This window comes from Nicotiana tabacum, chromosome 17, assembly GCF_000715075.1.
Source record: "Nicotiana tabacum cultivar K326 chromosome 17, ASM71507v2, whole genome shotgun sequence".
In the NCBI taxonomy this organism is placed as follows: Eukaryota; Viridiplantae; Streptophyta; class Magnoliopsida; order Solanales; family Solanaceae; genus Nicotiana; species Nicotiana tabacum.
The window spans coordinates 77,685,526-77,698,877 of NC_134096.1; the positions used below are offsets into that span (position 1 = coordinate 77,685,526).

The 13,352-nt window shown below is 40.1% G+C and overlaps 1 pseudogene; it reads right to left on the reverse strand.

The window, feature by feature from the left end:
• Positions 1-1,726: 1,726 nt before the first annotated feature.
• On the reverse strand, positions 1,727-12,683 carry LOC142171938 (ADP-ribosylation factor 2-B-like; annotated as a pseudogene).
• Between the last annotated feature and the right edge of the window lie 669 nt (positions 12,684-13,352).

The window sequence follows — 13,352 nt, forward strand, 5'->3', positions numbered from 1 at the left end:
ATACGGGTGGAGATGTATCACAATACCACAATCCCTACACAAAGCGGTCCTGCCGCCTCATCCCAATATATGCGGGTGGAGGTGTATTCCACAATACCAAAAGCTCTACACAAAGAGGCCTTGCCGCCTCACCCCAATGTATGCGGGTGGAAGTGTAATCCCAATCTAAGAGAGTAGTTTAGCCAACATACCTTGCTTTGAGCTTTCCTTAAATTATTATATCATTCCGAAAATTCTAGCAATCCCAATCTCTTTTGAGACATAACAAAATTGAACACAAATTAGGAAGATATTCATGGTTTCAACTCATTTGTACATTTTATCAAACACTAGGTGTGCAAATTTAACTACAAGGTTCTTCTACAAGATTTCCTTCACTCCTCAATCCAATCTTTACCCATTTGAGCTCAACAATCTTCCCACAAAACTTATTGGTACATGCTTGTATAAATAATACTCTCATACCCAAGAATCATACTATTAATCAACCATCTTCTACCCAAATTCGAAATTGAAGACTAGGGGTTTGAATCTTACCTCTTGAGTGAAGATCTTGTGAGATTTCCTTGTTGGCTTTCAAAGCTTGGGCAAGATCTTGATGAACAAAACACTTCATCTACTTCCTCTCTCTAGAACACTCTCACTTCTCTCTAAAAAATCTCAGATAATTGCCCCAAAATAAGCCCCAAAGCCTATTTATCAAAATGGGGTCGGGTTATGAAAATAAAAAAATTAACCCTCCAAAATCAGGTCTGCGGTCGCATAATGGACCGCAGAATGGGTATGCTGGTCGCACAATTGACAGTGAAATAGGTGCCCAAAACTGGGCTGCACCGATCCATTCTGCGACCAGTTTTGTGGTCCGCATACCACTTCTGCGGCCCGCAGAATGATTCTGTGATCGCAGAATTGGCCGCAGAATCACCTTCTACTAGCCTTTGTTAATTTGGTCATAACTTTTTGTAGGAGTGTCCAAATGACGAACAATGTGAAGCGTTAGAAACTAGACTCGAAGAGCTTTAATTTTATAGGTCATCCATCACATAACTCCTTATATATATATATATATATATATATATATATATATATATATATATATATGTGTGTGTGTGTGTGTGTGTGTGTGTGTGTGTGTGTGTGTAGATATGCTCGTCCAAAGGTTGGTCTTGTGCGTACTCATTTGGAACTTTTAGCCTATCATGTAATTTACAACTTGACTTGGACTTAGGGCTTTCCTTAGACCCCACATTACTTATAATATGACTCGTAAACTCATTATCATAACAAATTGATATCCATCATATTAATAGTCCTCGTCTGCACACAAAATAATATAATTAGCGCACATCAACTTTCTTAATAGCGCTTAAGTACGTCAAAATTTTTCGGGGTGTTACAGATGGCCCACTTCGACCAGGAACCGTGCTTAGAGCAGGGAACCAGTTGGTTAATTTCGGGCTCGAGCTCGAGCTCGACCCGCCAACCTCCAAAGGTGGACTTTTCCTTGGTACCTCTAAGTCACCCAACCCGGTAAAATCCTCCGGTACGGATGAGCCTATATCGTCAAAAAAGCCTTGGAGGGGATCATCCGCTCCATGGGCCTCCTTATGGGATCGCTCCTTCGTCGTTCGGGCTTCATCAAACATTAATTCCGTGAACGAAGGCTATCTCGAAATATCTATAATATCGGGCGGGGCAGGACCGGCATCTCGCGAATCCTCGGCCCTTACCTCGGCATCAGCCTCGCAAACTTGAGGGGGATCAGCTTCAGCTGTTTCCCCCCGGCTTCCACCCGCTCCTCGAGGACAGATGGAACATGGGCCATGAAGATGCCGTCCTTCTCAGGCTCATCTCTAAGAGGGAGAAGTGATTCCGAGTCAAGAACTCGGGAGCTGGAGGTTTCCTTTGGCTTACGAACCAACCTTCTTCTCATTTTCTTTTTCTCCGAGCTTGGTGAACTCAGGGCCCTTTTTCTTTTCTTCTCCGCTGTTGTGGCCCCGGTCTTTCCCGAAGCGGATGAACCTGCAGGTAAGTCCTCGTCCCCGACCGAGGGCCTAAGCTCGACGGTTTTAGGCAAACCTACAAAAGGGAAGTAAAAAAATAATAATAAGAACATAAGGCTGAGAGAAGAATCCTAACACAACCTACTCGGGAAATTCTTACCATAGGAACGGGCCTCCCAACGACCTTTCGAGAGTTTGCGCCATGAGCGCTCGGAGTAGGGCATTTGTGAGACGATACCTTCAACCCACTCCTTGAATCGAGGAACAACATTTGGGACTCCGGAAACGGCTGCACCACCACGGATACCAATGAGAAAAAGAGGGATGAACACAGAATAAACATTCGAAGGAAAGTTTTTACTTACATGATGCATTCCACATCTCGGGGAATGGCCTGAACTCGACCGGAATCAAATCCGAGGTCCTCTTTGGACAAAATGACCCTGCCAGCCTCGATCCCGGTCCTCGTCGATGCTTGAAAATAGGGCTTTGCTGGCCCGACGAACAAGCTTTATCAGTCCCCCCTAAAGATTCGGGACTGTATAAACGGAGTAGATGGTCGATGGTGAAGGCGAACGAATCGATTTTATCCACAAAAAATTGGAGGAGGATCACAATCCTCCATAGTGAGGGGTGAATTTGGCCGAGACATTACTCATACCTCTTGCAGAAGTCCAAGATGACCGAATCCACCTGGCCCAACGTAAAAGGCTAAGTATAGACACTTAGTTATCCCTCAACGTAAGTAGTAATGGCCTCCTCAGGGTCGGGGACCACTATGTCCTTTTTAGTCCAGTTATAGTCTTTTCGGACTAAGGGGAGATCGTCTTTGGTGATCGAGGAAATATACCTCGATGCCTCCTCGCACCGACCCTGCACCGGGAAGGGTTTCTCGACCTTGAAGTCATTGGCAATCGAACAACCCCACGGGAATGAACATCTTCAAGGGAGGTTCGGGAGCCGATTCGTCGATGGCCATGTTAGTAGTGGATCTCCCGTGGTCGACCACATCGGAAGTGGTCTCATTGGTTCCGACAGTCGTTTGGGAGGTAGAAGTAACCTTTTGGGGGACATATTTTGAGGTTTTTGCCATTGTTCTAAGAGAAAGCTTGAAGAAGATGGAAAAGGGTTGAAAATTAGAGGCTCAGATGTGTTGACTTGAGTGGATGTTGAGTAACGTTTTCGAAGGATCTCGAATACCGGAGGTAAAAATGCTAGAATGTGAAAGAGAGTAGTGAAATCCTGAGGGTACGAGGGTAGACGGTTTAATATAAAGTAAAAAATGAATGAAAGAGGGGTTATTTATAGTGGTGCCGTGACGCTTCGCCTCTAGGGACAGCCGACCGGCGGCTGACATGCATTTAATGCCATTATGACATGACTGACGAGACGTTTCGAGTTTTTTGTTGTTTATGTCACGGTGTATCGAAGAAGGAATCGGGACGCTCATGTCGTTTCTCATCAGCTTACTTTCCGAGAAACGAGGAGACTTTCTGTGCGGGTAAAACCGAGCTCATGATACACTCCAACCTCCAACAAGGTAAAACGAGCTCGAGATATGATTGCGAAAGATCGGAATAGAAGCAAGGATATCCTCGAGTCAGAGTACGGGGGCCGACCATCGACCCTCAATAATATCGAGGTCATGATTCGAGATCGACCTAAAACCTGAAGGACTTCGGAGAGCGTCGTCGGGCAATCAAGCACGACTAACAGGAGGCCGTAATATCCGTGACCAGTCGGATATCACGGCGTGGAGCTCGGCACGTATTGATATAGAACCGACAATCAATTAAACAGAAGATTTTTTACCTTTTATAGAGTTATACTTAGAGTAGGATTCCCTTATTATATAAAAAGGGGGTCTGATAATTCATTAAGCACATTGTAACATGCATTCCAAAGCAATATAGTATTATTTTCATTGTTATTCTAAGCTTTTCTTTTAGTCATCAATATTGATCATTGTGAGCCCGGATCGAGGGCAAATAGTTCACTAAAGCTGAAGACATCCTCCCCGCGTGGTTTGAATTTACTGTATTTCAATTTGTTCGTTTTAATCCAATTTATCGTTTTGTATCAAATTAATCCGCGTATCCTTAAAACCACTTACAAATTTAATTGTTATCCGATTTTGAGGTAAATACAAACTATTAGTATAAGTTATATAATATGCGATCTGACCAATAGAGTTACATGTCTCAAACAACCACACAAGAAAGAAGACCTCTAGCTAGATCTAGAGAAATACATTACATAATAGGATGGATAAAAAAAATAATTTTGGGATAAAATATTATTGCTTTATTCCTTTCTTGAGTCTTTTAGCTGTAACCTTAAATTAATTCAACTTGGAAACACCAGTTATATTGACTAACAATCTCTAAGATGAATATTTAACTGAACCAAATATTTACTGCAACAGAGACAGTAATAAACAAATATTAGTAGACGAATTCTCAAGATTTTTTTGGAATTGAACTGTGGACACATCACCAATTGGTTAAGAGTTCGAATCATATGAATATAAAATGAGAAAAACTATGATCCCTTTGTTCTTGCATTTGTCCCACCGACGACTGGTAATCCAGAGTCTCAACCCTTCTTTCCATTTGGCTTTGTACATCCACATCCTGTGTAGTACTGTGTAACCTGTCATTAAAGATCTTTAAACAGGAATTGTGAACCGGAATACTAATCCAGCTTGTTTTTGTTCCAAATCCAGCTTACAGCTAGGTCAACAAGACAGCTCACAAGGGAATGAACTAATCATGGCCTAGGTGTTTGGTGAGAGTGGGTTGCTCTAGTGGTGAGCACCCTCCACTTCCAACCAAGAGGTTGTGATTTCGAGTCATCCCAAGAGTAAGGTGGGGAGTTCTTGGAGGGAGAGAACCGGGGGTCTATCGGAAACAGCCTCTCTATCCCAGGGTAGGGGTAAGGTCTGCGTACACACTACCCTCCCCAGACCCCACTAGTGAGATTATACTGGGTTGTTGTTGTTGTTGTGTTTGGTGTGCGAGTATTACCGGACGTTTTAGCCCAACACTAGGTTTAAAAAAAAAACATACTCAGCAGACAATAGAAGTAAAAATAGGTGGGCTGTACGTGACTTATTTGGTTAAGGCTGTTTAAGGATTCAATAGGAGTTCTTGAATTACAAATTAAAAGACCCAACCCATCAATATTATTTGATGATACCTCATGAATTTTCATGCATGATGCAGTGCAGGTATGCTAGTAGATTTGTCACATTTATATGGTAAAACACATACATTTGTGAATTCAATGTTTTAAATCAGTGCATAGAGAGTATATATCTTATACTCTTTTGTAATAATCTCCTATGATAAATTGATCCAAACTTTACAAAAATATGAAAAAAAGTTTCAACCACACATAAAGTATGAAGAAAAGCTCAAACTTTGCGCCAATTATTTAACAAAAAGAAAGAAATAACAGTTTGTGCAAAAGTATGGGAATGACCTCGCTATTAATCATATAGATATAAAATCATATAAAGTCTCGCAACAGAATCCGCCACAGCATAATAATTTCAACCCACGCGTTTTGATTTAAAGACCAGGAACTTCTTACGCTAAATGTAGCTCTGAATTTATGCCTGCAATGATGATTTATTAACCCAGTAAAATTACAATTAATAAGATGGTGTTTGGCTAAGCTTATAAGCTGGTCAAACTAGTTTATAAGCGCTTTTTGGCTTATCTACGCGTTTGATAAAGTTAAAAGTGTTTATAAGCCAAGTGCTTATAGTCAAAAATAAGCCAAAAGCCATAAGTTGGTCACCCCCAGCTTATGAATTTTAGCTTATAAGTACTTTAAGTTTGACCAAGATTTTTACTATTTTATCCTTAAAATATTCTTTTTTAGAACAAAACTCCTACATCGATAATCATTAACTCAAGTATTTTTTCAACCTATCCCCGGGCTCTTCAAGTTTGCAATTCTCATTGACTATTTAAGATAAACGAATCCTTTATTCCTTTGCATATTTGTATCAATGTAATTGTGTATTAATCTTTGAACTGAATGTAATAAATGAGACATATCAATTTTTTGGTGTATTGCTTTCTAAGTGTTGTGATGATGAAAACAATGTTTGTTTCTCTTCAAATATTTTGTCCTATTTAGATTCATTTTTTACTGAGAAACTTTTGTCAATTTATTAAGTATTATAACTTATGATTATATGCTTATCATAAAATAAATTATATTTTTCATAAAAATTATCTTATCTAAGCACAATTGTATTTAAAATAAAATGACAAATAGAATATTTTGTATTTGAATCGATCTAAAATCTAAAATTTTGAAGAAATTATGCCTTTATAAGTGTAAATAATTATAAGGTTATTTAAGTCATTTTAACAGAAAAAGAACTTATCAGTATTTTTTTATCAAATACTGCAACAACTTATTATCAATTTCAGCACTTGTATCCAAACACGTAACTACTTATTTATTAAATCAGTTTCAGCAATTAAAAATACTTTTCAGCACCTAATGCTTATCAGCTATTTCAAATCAGCTAATCCAAACAGGCTCTAAACCTTTTTTTTGTTGGCTGAAAAAGATGAAAGAGAAGAGGTAATTAAACTAAAAGGCCAAAATATTCTTACCTTGCCAGTAATATTATTTGATAACCAATCAAGACCTTCATAAAGCCCCGGCCCAGATGTTGCACAAGCACTCTGGATGTACCTAAAAGATGAGAAGCATTTATTACCTTTTAAAAAAAAAAATTAGTTTCACCCTTGTTGGTCTAATTTTAATTAAGCGAGACATTTAAGAGAAATATAAATAAGGCTATGAAATATTATTTTTAAGGGGCATACAAAAATAGATAATATGGACAGGAGATAGTACCAGCAACGCTGACACAGCGAAAGCAGGCCGAGTTTATCAGTGATTTCTGAAACACTCATAGCATTTGGAAGGTCTTTTTTATTGGCGAAAACAAGAATAGCGGCGTCTCCTAATTCTTTCTGCATAAACCATCATTAATTTCAGCCAACTTGAATTTGATACTGGTAATTCTAGGGGTGTCAAATGGACGGATTGAGTCGATTTTGGGCGGGTTTAAATGGGTTGAGTCAATAATTTGGCGGGTCATTTGACTCGTCCAACAATTACTTGGGCTAAAATAGGTGGGTCAAGATGGGCTAAAATTCGGGTCATAACCCAACCCGCACAATCCTTATTAAGCTTTAATTAATATGTGTTATTTTCTTATAATTTTTTTTCTTTTGTTATGGTTATATATAACATATCAAATAAAAAAAAAATAATATTTCTAAGATATTTTGATAAAGTTACTCATGGATCAATTTAGGCTAAAACTTTTTCCAACTTTAAATGGGTTGAGATGGGTTGTATCAAGATGGGCTAAGTTCAATAAATAGGCGGGTCAATAACCAACCCAACTTTGAGCGGGTTGGCCGGGTCATTTGGGCTTTGGCCAAATTTTTTTTTGTTGGTAATTTTAAATTTTTATTACCGAGAAAAATATGTACAAGCATAATAAAACCCTTCACTCTCATTCTAGAGTTGAACATGTAGCCCCAACTTTAGAAGTCTTGGTAAACTAATCAGCACCAAATCTAAGGATAAAACTAGCTAAGGGTAGAAGTTAGATTCTATAGTTTCATTGCTAAGTTGGGTCTCAAACTCCCTCGATAATGGACTTCTTGGATTATTAATCGACCATGTCCTCACTTCTCCTCTTCTGATTGCGAAAGGTTCTCCAATTTCTCTCTTGCCATATGTGATAGACAATACACGTTAATAGCATTCTATATATGGATGTTAATGGTTGCCTACCCGATGCAAACTGTGTAGCCCATTTGATCTCCTCATGCCAATTTTGACAGCCCTATGTAATTCCATCTCTATCATTGCTATCTACCACAAAGATTAAATCCTGAGTGTTCAGAAAGTGGTGCTGGATCTGTAAAATTAGTACAACAAAATTACAAAATAGGGATTTCGATTGACAAAGTAGTCGGCTTTGATTAGGATTTTTTGATTATTGAATACCTTATCTTGTCCACCCACATCCCATATTGTGAACCTCGAATTCTTGTATTTCACCGTCTCCGTGTTAAATCCTGGTATTAATATATAAGACTTAATTAAATTATTCGAGATTGAGAAAATATCAAGTTCTTCCTTTGGAATTGATTAAATAGGCTTTATAGTAATTAAAGGTAGACAGAGGTGAGATAGCAACTACTAGGAACGACAATGACAATTTTCCCAAGTTTTAACTTGTACAAGATAGTTGTTTTTCCAGATGCATCGAGTCCCACCATTAATATTCTCATTTTTTTCCTATGCAAATAGCATTTTTACACACTTGGATATAGCTCAGGTCATACTTTCAGTGCCACCCAATCGCGGTCGTCACCACTTTTCCTTTAAGAAGCATATTACACAAACTCGAGTTGTCGGGTAGGCTCGCCAAGTGGACCATTGAATTAAGTGAGCACGACATCACTTATCAGCCTCGTATAACAATAAAACCGCAAGTGCTCGCCGACTTCATCGTAGATTTTAGCGCAAAAGAAATGTATGAGGCTGAAAAAGAAGCCACTCAAGCTTTCCTTCGAACACAGGACCTTTGGGTACTACACACCGCTAGCGCGTCAAATGCATGCGGGTTTGGAATGGGACTTATGCTCGAGGTCCCCACCGGCAAAATAATTCGCCAATCCATAAGGTGCCCAGATATGGCTAACAACGAGGTCGAGTATGAGGCCGTAATTGCAGAATTGAGACTGGTACTCAGGTACGGGGCAAAGCAATTGAAGCTCTATTATGATTCTCAGCTCGTAGTCAACCAAGTTACTGGGACTTTCCAAATCAAAGATCAGAGGTTGCAGAAGTATCAGACCGAGATTTGTAGATTGCTGCCCAATTTCGAAGAATGCCAGCTCGACCAAATTTCACGAACTCAGAATGTCGAAGCAGATGGCGTCGCCAAATTGGCCGTGCCACTAAAAGAATAACTCCCGGGGATAAGAGTGTAGTTCATCTCCTCAACTCGGCATTGAATCACATCGAGGTAAAATCTATAAATTTAACTTGGGATTGTCTTAATTGTATTATAAACTATTTGCAAGACAACACCCTCCCAAACAACAAAAAATGAAGCCAAAAAGATGAGAATGCAGGTCGCCAGGTACAACCTCCTTCACAACGACTTGTATAAGAGAACGTACGGTGGACCCCTTGGCAAAATTCTTAGGCCCGAACCAAACCCAGCGCGTTCTCGAAGAAGTCCACAAAGGTCATTGCGTCCGATGACTGAGTACTTATTAGGTGCCTCATACGGGCTGGGTATTATTTGCCCACCATGAAAAAAGACGCCCTAGAATTTGTGAATAAATACGAGCAGTGTCAAAGATACACCCCGATAATCCACCAAGCAGGTGAATACCTCCACCCCATCACCTCTCCAGGGCCTTTCATTAAACGGTGAATGGATATCGTGGGACCGCTTCCGCCAAGACGAGGTAATGTAAATTTCCTTCTAGTTTAACTAACTATTTCTCTAAGTGAGTGTGAGTAGGATCATTCAGCTAAGTTTATGAACAAGAGATAATCGCCTTCATATGGAAAAACATCATCTACCGATTCGGCCTACCTAAAGAGATAAGTTATGACAACGGGCCCCAGTTCACGGGAAGAAAAACCACCGAGTTATTTGAGAAGTGGCATATTAAAAGGATACTTTCAACTCCTTACCATCCAGCCGACAACGGGCAGGCATAATCCTCCAACAAATCTATTTTAAACATCATGAATAATAAACTCGAGGACGCCAATGGACTGTGGCCGAAAATACTCCCCGAAGTATTATGAGGGAACATAACGACCCCGAAGACGATCACATGAGAGACACCTTATTCTCAAGTCTATGGAACAGAATTAGTAATACCAGTCGAAGTCAGAGAACCCAGCCTGAGGTACTCCCATGAAAGTAGCACTGATAATGACGAGAATATGAGACAAAACCTTGACGAGGTCGAGGAGCGACGCGATATGGCATACATAAGTATGGTCGTACAAAAACAGCAAGCAGATCGCTACTACAACAAAGAGGTAAAGGTTCAATTGCTCAAGATCGGGGACTAAGTACTCAAAGCCAAGACCCAAGCAAACAAGGACTTCACAGAAGGCAGGTTGGGAACCAACTAGGACGGACATTACAAAATCACAAGCAAAGAATACAAAGGTTCATTCCAAATGGAAACTATAGAAGGGAATCTCCTACCAAATAATTGGAATATCAGCCATCTCAAGTACTTCAATTTTTAAAAAATAAGAAATGCCCCGTAAGCCGTACTCTTTTTTTCCTCACTTGAGTTTTATCCCAATAAGGTTTTCTCAAGGAGATTTTTAATGAGGCGACGAGTGGGACACTTCGAGTTGGAGTACACGAGAGCAAACATATTTTTCATTGCCCGACTCCTCAAGAATCTCCAAGTCGAATAATGAAGGGACTAGATATGCTGGTTAGATATACTGGTACTGGGACTGGAACGCCGGCCAACACTCGAAACTTATAATTTTCTCCAAAAGTTACCTATAGGCAAAATGATGTAATCAAAGCAACGATGCCGAAATAATAAAGATGAACATTTATTAAAACTGCTCTCCAACATGGTACGTTCGATCAACTTGAACAACACCTATCGGCCCTCGGCCACAACTCAGTCAAAGGTAAGTTCGACCAATTCGAACAACTCCTATCGGCCCACGGCCGTAACTAAACAAAATGGTATGTTCAACTCGAACAACACCTATCGTCCCTCGGCCACAACTCAATCAAAGGTAAGTTCGACCAGTTTGAACAACTCCTATCGGCACACGGTCGCAACAAAATAAAATGGTACGTTCAACTCAAACAACACCTATCGACCCTCGGCCATGACTTAATGAAAGGTAAGTTCGACCAGCTTGAACAACTCTTATCGGCCCTCGGCCACGACCTAATGAAAAGAAAGTTCGACTAACTCGAACAACTCTTATTGGCCCACGGCCACAACCTAATCTAAGGTACGTCAGAACAGCTCGAACGACTCTTATTAGCCCTTGGTTACTTCTTAAACAAAAAGGTATGATCGGTCAACTCGAATTGCACTTATCAGCCCTCGTCCTTGACCTAACTCAACGACATGTTTGACCCATTCGAACAACACTTATCATCCCTTAGCCTAACACTTATCAGCCCTCAGCCTAAACTCGAGTGGAAGATAATAATGGAAAAAACACAGAAGCAAAACATAAGTACAAAAGGAAGAACGCACAAAGACAAAAGGTACATATGAAACCAAAACAAACCTTTGTATTCATAGAAAAGTTTTTATAAAGGCGTTCGAAGACGCCAACAAAAGGTACAATCCAAAATTTGAACAAAAATAAAAAAAGATAAACATTTAATGGTCTTCACCGCCTTGACCTCCACCATACTCTCCTTCCTCGCCTCGGTCGTAAGCAAAGTCATATCAAGCGCTATCCGCAAGTTGATCCACACCTTCCTCATTGCCTTCCTCGGAATTAGACAGAGGTGTGGCAAGATCATAGTCACAGGCGAGCCGGGCCTCACGAGCTTGGGCTCGAGCCTCTTTAATAACCGTCTCGAAGACAAAGCCCGTCTTGTTCAACTCACAAATCACGTTCGAGTGGTCTTCAGTGAGGATCCAGTCCTCGTACCTCTCTCGGGGAATGTCAAGAAACTCAGAGGCATGAGACTTAGATGGACGCTCGAGCAATTGGGCTTTCTCGGCCTCAACATCAGCAACTCGCTCAAGTAATCGGGCGTTATCGTCCTCAATAATAATAACTCGCTCCAGTAGCTCGGAGTTATCCTTATCCAAATCTCCTATTTTCTCCTAGAGCCTGGCCTCCTTAGCTTCGACCGCATAGAACGTTTTCTCATTTAGAATGAAGAGCCCTGTTCGTTGATCCACGTCCAATCCGTATTCAATAGTGAGTAGATTCAGTCGTTGGTAGAATAGTACCCAACAAGAGTCAGGGTCTATTTCCACAGGGAGTTTAATATGGGTGTTAGGGTATATACTTGATGAGAGCAAATGAAATAACTAAATTATGCTTCCAAACAATGAATTTTGTTTTCTACTTCTAAATTATCACTAACAATTATAAACTAATGAGAAGAAACTAGAAAGCGAATGATTGTTTTTGTTGTTTTTACCAAATGGTTAAAAAGCCTAGGGATGTGGCCTTCACCTAGGTGTTTGCCTAATGGGTTAATAACGTTAACACATGTTTTACTGATCAGGGTTGTATTATAGCTCTCAACTCTAAGTTACCTACTAAATACCTCTCGGTCATAGAGTGATTTTGTCCAATTTGGCTTTTTCAAGCCTAAATGGGTATCAAGCTAAATAGTTGATATGAGCTCAAGTCGGGTTTTCCCTATCTCTAGTTCAAACCCTTTAATTAGGCTAATCAAATCCTTAATTAGCCCAATTTCTTGTTAGCCAAGTTTTCCTAGAATAGGTCCCTCTTTCTCATGTAAAGACCAAGTCAAAAAGGCATGAATCAATGTTTGCAACCATTAATTCTAAAAATAAAACATAAACAAGGCTAAATAATCAACACCGATTCATAAACACGCATTAAATAAATACCCATAAGGTTTACACACTAGGGTTGGGTTCAACCCTAGTAAAAGTCTAGCTACTCATAGTAGAAAATATAGAAAACTAAGAAGAAATACTAATTAAACTGATAATGTAAGATTAAAATGATAAACTATGATGTTTTAATCCGAAAATAATCACAAATTTCCTAAAATAGAAAATTAACGGCTACAACTGCTTGACTTCCAAAACTTAACCTAAAAATGTGATTCCTGTCTATTTATAGTGGCCCAAAATTTGATGACAAAACTTCCCCTCGGGAGGTTCTACAGCCACACAATTCCATGTGCGGTCCGCATATTGCTTGGTCCTGCAGGGACTTGGATTCTGCAGCCGCACAATTTGGTCTGCGGCTGCAAGTCAGCTTCTGTGGCCGCATAATTCTTATGCGGTCTGCACTTTAGGCAAGGCTTCAAGTCTTGGTCATTTGCACACTCTCTGAACTTTTGAATTCTTGTTGGTGCAGACCCTATTCTACGGCTGCACAATTCATGTCTCATCTGCATATTAGCTTAAAGTCTGCAGGGCTTCTTCACTTGTTCTGCGGCTGCAGAGGGAATTCTGCGGTCCGCACTTTCTTATGCGGCCACAGAAATACCTCTTTGGAGCGCACTTCTTGTGTGTTGCGCCCCTTCTTGCCTAGTGAGTCGGAACACTCCTT